Consider the following 11700-nt stretch of genomic DNA (forward strand, 5'->3'; position numbering starts at 1 on the left):
ATGGTACAACTAAGATCAAACCAAATCAAACTATTTAAGCATAATGATGGAGGGGAATAACTTGTGTGGAGAAGGGACCTGCCATCCCTGCCACCACCCCATAGCAACTGCCAAACAATTGGTCATATGCTGTAAAGTAAGTTTAAGAGCCCTGGGAGTAAGCACCCCCCAAATCCAGTCCAAGGAAGCAACCCCTCTATGTATCCTAGCTGGAAAGTTCTTCTACAGGTACCATAACTTCTGCCTCCTTAGCAGCCAGAGCTAACAAAGACCCTGAAAAGAAATTGCTATCAAAGTCTTTGGCACTGTCAAATGATTCACTTGTAGGAACTAGGTAGGACCAACATTTCACATGCATACCAAGAAAAGCTAGGGTGAGTGACTTAGACATAAAGAATGACATCAAAAAATACTTAGAAAACAAGAAATATCATTCCAACCTATGTGTAGGAAACAAAACAGAAGATAGAGGTAATCATGGATGATAAAATGAACAATTTTTTTATATAAATTTTTTATGAAAACAAAATTTATGTATCTAAAATTAGAAGGAAGCAAGCAACTTGAGGGGGGCAGATATTTGCAACAGGTTTCTCTCATAAAGGTCTCATTTTTAAAATATATTGAGAAATTATCAAAATGTATGAGGATAAAATTCATTCCCCAGTTGATAAATGTTTAATATGATAGAATATGAATAATAGGATGTGAAGAGGGCACTTTTCAGAAGAAGAAAAACAAGCTACCTATAGTCATATAAACAATTTTCAAATTATTAATAATTAAAGCAACTCTGAGATGTCTCACCATGCCCATCAGATTTGCAAAGGGAACAAAAATACACAAAAAAGGAAAGTGTTAGAAGGACATCTGGGAAAATTGGTACATTGTTGTTTTGTTGGTGGAGGTATGAAGTTGTGAACTGGTGTAGCTTTTCTGAAATTAATTGGCAACTCTGCCAAAAATAAAGTCACTATACCTTGTAACCCAAAGATACCTCTACCAGGACTATACCCCACGGAGGATAAGGAAAGACGAAAAGAATGGATGATTACAATTTTTTTATAGTAGCTCTTTTTCTGGTGGCAAAAACTGGAAACTAAAGGGTGCCCATTAATTGGAGAATGGTTGGACAACTTCTGTCTTATGAATAAAATCTATTACTATTATGTTGTAAGAAATGGTGAAAGGGATAGGTTCTTTTATACTTATGATTCACTTATTTTTTAGCATTTAAAAATTTAAATTCCAAATTCTCTACCTCTCTTCTGCCCCTCCCCCAAAACCTTCAGGCAAGCAAATACATCATCAATTACACATGCAAAGTCATGTAAAATATATTTTCATGTTAGCCATTTGTAAAAACAAAAAGAATAAAACTGAAAAAGTATGCTATAATCTGCACTAATAGTTCATTAGTTCTCTCTCTGATAGTGAATAGCATTTTGCATCATTCCAGTTCTTTGGAAGTGTCTTAGATCACTGTCTTGATCAGTGTAGCTAAGTCTTTCACAGCTGATCACCCTTACAATACTGCTGTCACTGTGTACTATTTCCCCCTGGTTCTGCTCACTTTTGCATTAAGTAATATATGTCTTCCCAGGTCTTTCTGAAACCATCCCCCTTATTGCACAATAATATTCCATCACAATCACATACCACAACTTATTTAACCATTCCTCAAATCATGACTGATCCTTTAATTTCCAGTTCTTTGACACCATGAAAAGAACCACTATAAATATGTTTGTACAAATAGGTTCTTTTCCCTTTTCTTTGATGTCTTTGGAATACAGACCTCAAAGTGATATTGCTATGTCAAAGCATATGAAGTTTTATAACAATTTGGCCATGGTTCCAAATTATTCTCCAGAATAGCTGGACCAGTTCACAATACAAGACAATTAGTGCTCCTATTTTTCCATACCACTTCTGTCATTTGTTATTTTTTTTCTGTCATGTCAGTCAATCTGATAGGTATGAGGTGTTACTCCAGAGTTGTTGTAATTTTCATTTCTCCAATCAATAGTGATTTAGAGAACATTTTCATATAACTATTAATAGCTTTGATTTCTTCTTCTGAAAACTGCCTATTTATATTTGACCATTTATCAATGGGGCAATAACTCTTTTTTTTACATCAGCTCAATTACCTATATATTTGAGAAATGAAGATTTTATCAGAGAAACTTACCATAAAATTTTTTCCTGTTTTCTTGCTTTCCTTCTAATTTTGCCTGTAATAAGCTTTTGAATTTCATGTGAAACAAATGACCCATTTTACTTTCTGTGATTCTATCTCTTTTTTGTCATCAACTCTTCCCTTATTCATAGATCTAACAGACAAATTTGTCCATGCTCTCCTCCTTTATTTTTTATGATATTACCCTTTATGACTAAATGATATACCCATTTTGACCTTGTTTTTCTGTGTAGTGTAAGATGTTGGTCTATGCTTAGTTTCTGCCAAACTGCTTTCCAGTATTCCAAGGAATTTTTGTCACAAGCTCTTGCCTCAAAAGCTTGAATAATACTAGATTATTATGGTCATTTACTTCTGTATATTGTAAAGCTAATATAGTCCACTCATCTACCACTCCATTTCTTAGCCAGTATCAGAGTATTTTGATGATTAAAGTCTGTAATATAGTTTGAAATCAAGTATGGCTAGGCTACCATCTTTCATGGTTTTTTTCATTTATTTCTTTCATATGGTTGACATTTTGTTCTTCCAGATGAATTCTGCTATTCTTTCTAGTTCTATAACATAATTCTTTGGTACTTTGATTAATATGGCACTGAAGTAAAGTAATTTATTTAGAATTGTCATTTTTATCATATTGACCTGACCTGCCTATGAGCAATTAATATTTTTTCCAGTTTAGATCTATCTTTATTTCTGTGAAAATTATTTTGTAATTGTGTTCATGTAGTCCTTTGATTGATTTTGGCAGTTAGAGCTGCAAATCTTTTATATTGCCTGTAGTTATTTTAAAAGGAATTTCTTTTTCTATCTCTTCCTGCTGGGTTTTGTTGGTAGTATAGAAAAAGGTTGATGATTTATATGGGTCTGTTTTATGTCCTGCAACTTTACTAACATTTTTATTGTTTCAACTAGTTTTTTAGTTGATTCTCCAGAGTTCTCTAAATATACCATCATACAATCTGCAAAAAGTTGTGGTTTTGTTTCCTCATCACCTATTCTAATTCCTTCAATTTCTTTTTTCTTGTCTCACTGCTGTAGCTAGCGTTTCTAGCACAGTATTGAATAATATTGGTGATAATAGACATTCTTGCATCACCTCTGATATTACTGTAAAGGCTTCTAGTTTATTTCCATTTCAGACAATGTTGGCCTTTGGTTTTGGATAGATACTACTTATTATTTTAAGAATGGTTCCATTTATTCCTGTGATATCTAGTGTTTTTAATACCAAAGGGTGCTGTTTTTGTTAAAAGCTTTTTCTGCATCTATTGATATAATTACATGGTTTTTGTTTTTATTATTGATATGCTTAATTATGCTTAAAATTTCCCTCATATTGAACCAGTCTTTCATTTCTAGTATAAATTCTACATGCTCAAAGTGTATAATTTTTAATTATTTATTACTATAATCACTTTGCTAAAATTTTATTTAATTTTTTTCAATAACATCCATTAAAAATTGGTCTATCAATTTCTTTCTTTGAATTTGCTCTCTAATTTCAGTATCAAAACCATATCTGTGTCATAAAAGGAAATTGATTGGATACCTTTTGATAGGATTGTTTCCCTATTGTTTTCAATTTCTTTAGTAGTACTTGTTTTTTAAATGCGTGGTAGAATTCATTTTTAAATATATACAGCCTTGGAATTTGTTTTTTAGGTAGCTCATTTATGGCTCACTCAATTTATTTTCCTTAGATATAGTTATATAAGTATTTTATTTCCTCTTCTATCAATCTAGACAATATTTGTGTATGTGTATATATGTGTGTGTAGATTAGTAAATATATTCCATTTCATTTAGTTTGTCACTTTTACTGGTATACAAGTGGCACAAAATAACTCCTAATATTTGGTAGATTCTTTCAAATCTATTTTACCCTCTGGTTCCAGGTTATGCGAGGGAGGAGAGTTTACCTTGATAAATTCTGGAAATATGATATCTAGGCTCTTTCTTTAATCATAGCCATCCAATAATTTCTAAATTGTTTCTTCTCAATATATTTTCCACATTAATTTTTATAAGATATTTCACATTTTCTTCTATTATTTCATTTTTGTGACTGTTTTTATTGTCTCTTGATATCTTATGGAGTCATTAGCTTTCACATGTCCCATTCTCATTTTCAAAAAATTTATTTTCTGCATTGACCTTTTGTACTTCTTTTTCCATTGGCCAATTCTGTTTCTAAGGAGTTATTTTCATCAGTGAAGTTCTATACCTCTTATATGATTTTGCCAATTCTGTGGTTTGTTTGGTTTTCAGTATTATTCTTTTTCAGTATTTTTTGTGTCTCTTTTACCAAGACATTACTTTTTCATATGTTTGTATTGTTTTCATTTCTTTTCCCATTTTTTCTCTACCATTCTAATTTGACTTTTGAAATCACCTTTTAGCTCTTCCAGGAATTCTTGTTGAAACTGTATCTAGTTCACTTTTTTTCCCCTTTGAGGCTTTGCTTATAGGTATTTTGACATCATTAACTTCTGAGTTTATTATATCTTGATCTTTCTTCTCACCATAGTTAATTTTCATGGTCAGGTTCTTTTTTTGTTGTTTATTTTTCTTGTCTGTTTCTTGACTTTGAACTTCATGTTAAAGTTGGGCTCTGTTCTTGGGGTGAGTAGGAGGCCACTGTTCCAAGATTCAGGTTTTTTCATACTATTCTTTTCAGATCTAGTCTTGGGACTTTGTAAATGTTGAGTGCTTCCAAGGTGGCATCTTCCAAAGAGAGGTGTGGCTAATTGCTCTCTTGGTCTGCTTTCTAGTCCTTACTCAGGAAGGGTCCCTGAACCCTTGAGACAGAAAGTGCTCCTCTCTACCCTGGAATTGTGACCTGGAAGAGGGGATAGGCAAGGGAGTTACCAAACAGAGCCCAGTTCTGCTCCCATTTCTAACATAAGGGTCTCCTGTACCTTTTTCTGACCAGCTGGCTGGTCACCTTATTGTCCATGGCTTGACAGCTTCTGAAACTGCTGCTGTTGCTTCCTCAAAGGTCCACAGTTAGTCTTGCTGCCAGATGACATCTGGGCTGACTCCTAACCCAGCGTCATAGATATTTCCTTCTAACCTTCTAAATTGTCTTGAGTTGGATAAATATTTCACTCTAACATTTTGTTGGATGTGTTGCTTCAGAATTTGAGTTGCCTGGGGAACTCAGATGTACTGTTTCCTCTAGTCCACCATCTCGGCTCTAGCCCTGGAAGTGAAAGGGATAGATTCAGAGAAATCTGGGAAGATATATACAAGCTGATGTAGAATGCAATGAGCAGAACCAGGAGAACAATTAATAACAACAGTAAAGACAAACAACTTTGAAACACTAAAGAACTCCAATCAACTAAACAAGGCCTGATAAGGAACTATACCAGAGGGATCAAGTTCATGAACTGTGGACCACCTGAAAAATTCCTGATTATAGGAGGAACCAGATTAAAATGAAATTTTAAAATGCTTAACAAAGTAAAAAATCAATACAACATAATATTAATTTGTGTTTTTCTAAGTCAATATGCAGTCCACAAGGATCCATTTTTGTTGAGTTTGACTCCACTAAATGTAATACCAAACACTGACAGAGAGGTCTTGGATTTGAGTTATAGAGGGAGATAAACATTTTTGCACATAGATAATGTAGAAATTGTTTTGCTTAATGATACTTATTTGTTACAGGAACCTTTTCTTTTAATTTTTAATTAAAATTTTAATCATTAATATTATTTTCTGTTTCTGTCTCTCCTTTTTAAATTTGGGGAAAGTAAGAGGAAACAAAATAAATGTTTATTAATTTAAAATTCCATTCAACTAATTTAATAAACATTTACTAATCATTTGTTACATGTGAGGCACTGTGCTAAGCACTGGGGATACATATAAAGGCAAAAGATAGTCTCTGCCCTCAAGAAACTTACAGTCTAATATGGGAGATAACATGCAAAGAAATATATACAAAGTATGCACATGCAGAATAAATAGGAAATAATTTAAAAGAGAAAGCACTGGAATTAAGAAGGATTAGGGAAGGCTTTCTATAGAAAGTGGAAAAATATCTCCCTTCTACTTTCATGGCTTTAATCATCATCTATTAGCCAGCTCTATATTTTAAATCAAACCTCTCTCCTAGACTTCTGACTTCCAGCTATAACTGTCTGTTTGACATCTCTATTTAAATATTTGTCACTTCAAACTCACCACCTTTCTCTTTTCAAACTAGATTTTCCTCTGGATGTTCTTGTTTCTTTCCATTCTTCTGGTTAACCATGCTCGAAATTTCATGATGATCCTCAACTCTTCTCCTTCCACTTCCTCCAGCATTCAGTCAGTCACTAAGTAATAGAAAGCAATTCATAATGCCATTCATATTTATCATTTTCTTTTATGTCATATTGCTATGACCATCATTTACGTTTTTATTACCCCAAGACCATACTATTGTTAGTCAGCTAATTGATTGGTCTCCCTCCATCTCTCCACATTTCAATATATCCTATAAATCGTAAACATATCATTACTACCATCCATTGCTCCTTGCTTAGCTCTTTAAAATTCTATTCCTGTGAATTGCTAAATTCCACATCTCTGCCCTTGAGATATTTGAAGAGAGTTCTCACATGCAGGCTCAACATCCCTAGCTTCTTCAACCAATATATTCCTTTACCATCCTTGCTGCTCTCCTCTGGATGCTTTCCAACTGGTCAACATTCTTCCAAACTTGATCCCCATAAGAGAGTTCAACAATAATTTGGTGTCATATAGATAACTGTCTAGTAAAATCTTACTCGGATGCCTAACCATGGCAGAATGCCCTGGCTCTTTGAAGACTGTGTCATTAGCTTGTTGTTGTATTTGTCTTTCATTTTTTAAGAAGATCATGACATCAGAGAAATGATGACATAACTTGCATTTTGTTTTGAGTGAGGGAGGGCTGTGCAGGTCACCAGCCTCACTTCTCCTCCAGAGCCATCCCTGTTCATCTAAGTAACCCAGACAAGCTCCAGGACAGAGGAAGAGGGAGGCCAATTGAAAGTTTAGAAAACTCAGAATGATTTTGATCCTCATTTCTTCCATATACAGTTCCTAAACTCCTTTAAATATTAACTCAAATACCAACTTTATAGGAGGCCCTTCCTGATTCTCCAGTTACTAGTACCTTTCCATGGCCCAGAAACTTCTTTCTATATACTTTGAATACATTTCTATTTTAATACCTGTTGTTTCTGTCCAAGACAAGGTAAATCTTCTAGATAAAGATATTGATTCATTTATTGAATCCTTGCCACCTAGCATATTGCCTCAAGTATATTAGGCAGTTAATAAATGCTTCTTCAATGAATTATCCAAGAACACTTCAAAAATAAAATTGGTGAGAATACATATACAACATGCAAGAATCATTCTAGCTAAGGCCATGGAAATATCTCACTAAAGGAATGTTACTAAGCAATATATTATTTTTGTAACTTATCAAGAGTATCACATGATGACTGGGGAGGGTGGTTTTTATCTATGGTTGTAATCTATGGTCATGGAAGAAAGACCATCATCAATGAAATAAGTCATAGGTCACTGAAGTAAGGAAGTGGAAGTACATAGATAAAATAACCAGAGGATTGAATTAAATTTATTGTTCCAGCATTGTCAAGCCCATCTTATTCATGGAAAGAATGCCAGGAATGTATTTTGACATTACAGTACCTGGGATGAGCTTGTTTTGAAAGTTGGCATTTGGCCCAGTATAAGTCTACTTTGCATACCTTACTCTGAAAACACCCATGGCAGGATACATTTTTGGTCCAATCATGGCAGTCATTTAAGAAGTTTCAAGTCTAAACTAGGACCAGATGATGTTTGTCCAACTTAGTGGTGAATACCTATCATCGTCTAATGAATATTCAAAGTATCGATAGCGTACAAGTTATTCATGTCTCATTGATAAAGGAGGAAGTATACATTTCATGAATATTTTTTAAAAATCTTATTTTTGATAGGAGTATCTGAAATGCATATTAGTGCTGATGCCATCAGTTAATAAATGCAATTGGCTGCTCCATGACTAACCCGGTAGCCATCTAACTATCCAATATCAACTTGAACAGACTTCACAGCATGAAAGAAAGCTCGGTTTATTGTTGAATTGTGCCTTGGGTCTGATTCTTTTGTTCTGTCTGAAAGATTAATTTGGTTAGTGGAAAGTGAAAGTTTTTTTTGTCCACTTGCAGAACAGGTGAAGTGGGTGAAAATAACTATGGCCAGAATTTTGCAAGGTGCAACTCTGGAAGGGTAGCTCCTATACAAATATAAGTAAGTAGTAAGTAAAATAAGAATAAAATGATGACATTCTTCAAGAAACAGCTTTAGGTCCTTGAAAATGATTATTTCAGTTTGCCTGCAACTGTAAAAATGAGTTTCAGGTAATAGCTTTTCTTTTATATAGTAAATGATGAATGACCATTTAAACATTGACTCATCCACCAACGAAGATATAAAAAACATAAAAACTTACTGTGCTAACAGGGAATTTGAGGACTGAAGTCACCTGATTTTTCAACTCAGTGATTATACTTTGGCTCTGGAGTTGCAAAAAATATATTTTCCCAACCACGACAATCAAGCCCTTCAGTTCCTGCTGTTAATATTTCTCTTCCTAGCCCTGGAAATATTTTCCTCATTAGAACTGATGGGTTCTCTAGGATTTGGGAATGCTGATGACAATCTCTAGCATTTCATTAAGACACCTGGAGATAACAGTAAGAACACCTTTTCACCAATACTTGTTTTAACCAAAAGAACTTAAAGATACCTTTGATTTTTTCTGGCCTGCATCCCCAGACATGAAGCCTGGCATAAGACATCACTGGATGTATAAGGTGAAATTCCAAAGGAAAGAAAGCTCTAAAGTAAAGGAAACACATGAACTTTTATAAGCAAGTAAGGTTCCTTCAGGCTATTCACAAACATGTAACTTATCCTGAGCGGAGTTTCAAGGACTTTAAAATTACAAATTATATAATCATGTTATGCAGTTAAAATGGTAACTATGAATGTTGAAGGGCATGGATGAAGAGAGAAAACTTGAATTGGGGAATTGCATAATTTTCTATTTTCCAAATCTGAGATACATTTATCCATTTAAAAGGAGCTAACTCAAGGGTCACCAAATCATGAATCTTGATGAGTATAGGATGGATTGGGGAGTTCAGATATCTGAAACTTACTGATTCCCCAGATATAGTGCCTACCCCACCCCAAAACACTTAAAATTTAATTTTTATATATCTTTTATATTCTTATCTGTCACCAACACCATCCCTCAACCCCCAGTGGAATATAAGCTTGTGGAAAAATAGTAGGCATTTAATGGATATGTATTGATTTGTACTTTTTCTTCTGTGTATAGATTTAATTCAAATACATTTATTCAGCACCTACTATGTACAAGGAACTCAGGAACTGGAGAAAAAATGCAAAAATGGGAAAGTCTCTGACTTTAAGGAGCTTAACATCTATTGAGGAATGCAACTTGTAAATAGACAAATACAAGAGAATTTGAGGAGAAAGAGAGCACCAACAACTGGAGAAATCAGGAAAGGCTGAAGCAAACTTCAGACTATTAAATATACTGTGATTGCTGCCATTCAGTCATTCAGTTATGTCTGACTATTCATGACTCATGGACCATCGCTTGCCTGGCCCACCTATCTGTCACTATCTCTTGAAATCTGTCCAAGTTCTTGTTCATTGTTTCCATGATACTATCTATCCATCTCTTCCTCTGTTGTCCCTTTTTCCTTTTGCCTTCAGTTTTTCCCAGCATCAAAGTATTTTAAATGAGTCCCATCATCTCATCATGTGGCCAAAATATTTAAGCTTCAGCTTCAGTATTTGAAATTCCAGTGAATAGCCTGAGTAAATTTCTTTAAGTATTGTCTGATCTGATTTCCTTGCTGTCCAAGGGATTCTCAAAAGTCTCTTGCAGCACCACAATTCTAAAGCTTCAATTCTGTGGCACTCGGCTTTCCTTATAGTGTAACTCTCACAGCCTTAAATTGCTACCATATGGACCTTTGTCAACAAGGTGATGTCTCCACTTTTCAATATGCTGTACAGATTTTACATAGCTTTCCTTCCAAGGAGTAAGCATATTTTAATTTGATGACTGCAGTTGCCACTGGCAGTGATCTTTTAGTCCAAGAATATAAAATCTGACACTACTTCCATTTCTTCTCTCTTTATTTGCCAGGAAGCTGTGGGACAAGTTGTCAACATTTAAGTTTTTTTTGTTTTTTGTTTTTTGTTTTGTTTTGCTTTTTATTTTGGTGTCAGGCTTTAATCTAGGTTTAACACTCTCCTCTTTCACTTTCATCAAAAGGCTTCTTAATTCCTCTTCATTTTCTGTCACCAGAGTGGCATCAACTGCATAACTGAGATTGCTGATATTTTTCCTAGCAACCTTGATCCCAGCCTTTGACTTACCTTGGCATTTTACATTAAGTACTTGGCATATAATTTTATAAAGCAAAGTGACACTATAGACCTTAGTCATTCTCTTTTTCCAATCTTAAAACAATCCAAGGTTCCATGTTTGGTTATAACTGTTGCTTCTTGGTCCACATACAGGTTCCTTAGGAGACAAATGAAATGATCTGGCACTCTCATCTCTTTAAGGACTTGTCACATTTTGTGATCCACACAGTGAAAGGCTTTAATGCAGTTCATGAAGCAGGAGTAGATGATTTTGTCTGTGTTTTTTTTTTTCTGGAACTCTCTTGATTTCTCCATAATCCAGTGAATATTGGCAATTTGGTGCCCAGTTCCTTTGCCTCTTCAAAAATCAGCCTACTCTTCTGGTAATTCTCATCTTACATATTGCTGAAACCTAGCTTGCAGAATCTTAAGCATAACCTTTCTTGCTTGTGAAACAATTGCAATTATTCAATAATTTGAACATTCCTTGGCATTGCCTTCTTTAGGATTGAGATGTAAGCTCACATCTTCCAATCCATGACCAATTTTGTGTTATCCAAATTTGCTGGCATATTGAGTGCAGCCCTTTAACAGCATCATCTTTTAGGATTTTAAGTAGCTCAGTCAGAATTTCATCACCTCCACTAGTCTTTCTGTTAGCAATGCCTCCTAAGGTCCAATGAATGACTTCATTCTCCAGGATGTCCTCTAGATCACTAACCACAACAAAGTTGTTATTAGTGATATTAAAATCTCTCTTGTAGAGTTCTTTCTTGTATTCTTGTCACCTCTTTTTAGCCTCTTCTGCTTTTGTTAAATTCCTGTCAATTTTGTCTTTTATCATGCCCATTTCTGCTTCAAATTTTCACTTGATAATTCTAAATTATTAAAACTGTTTCTTTCACATTCTATTGATTTTTTTTCTATTTCTTTGTATTGCTAATGTAGGAAAACGTTTTTCTCTTTTCTTGCTATTCTTTGGGATTCTGCGTCAGTTGGGCATATCTTTCCCTTTCTCCTTTTCTTTT

At 34.3% G+C, this 11700-nt stretch overlaps 1 long non-coding RNA gene across 1 annotated transcript; it reads right to left on the minus strand.

Annotated features, from left to right (window-relative positions):
* Nucleotides 1–3711: 3711 nt before the first annotated feature.
* Nucleotides 3712–9096, minus strand: LOC140528084 (uncharacterized). The gene is made up of 3 exons (XR_011975071.1): nucleotides 9009–9096; nucleotides 6401–6534; nucleotides 3712–5408 (listed from the first exon to the last, which is right to left on the minus strand). It is a non-coding gene; the product is annotated as an uncharacterized lncRNA (long non-coding RNA).
* Nucleotides 9097–11700: the final 2604 nt, after the last annotated feature.

Source organism: Notamacropus eugenii, chromosome 1 (genome assembly GCF_028372415.1).
Source record: "Notamacropus eugenii isolate mMacEug1 chromosome 1, mMacEug1.pri_v2, whole genome shotgun sequence".
In the NCBI taxonomy this organism is placed as follows: Eukaryota; Metazoa; Chordata; class Mammalia; order Diprotodontia; family Macropodidae; genus Notamacropus; species Notamacropus eugenii.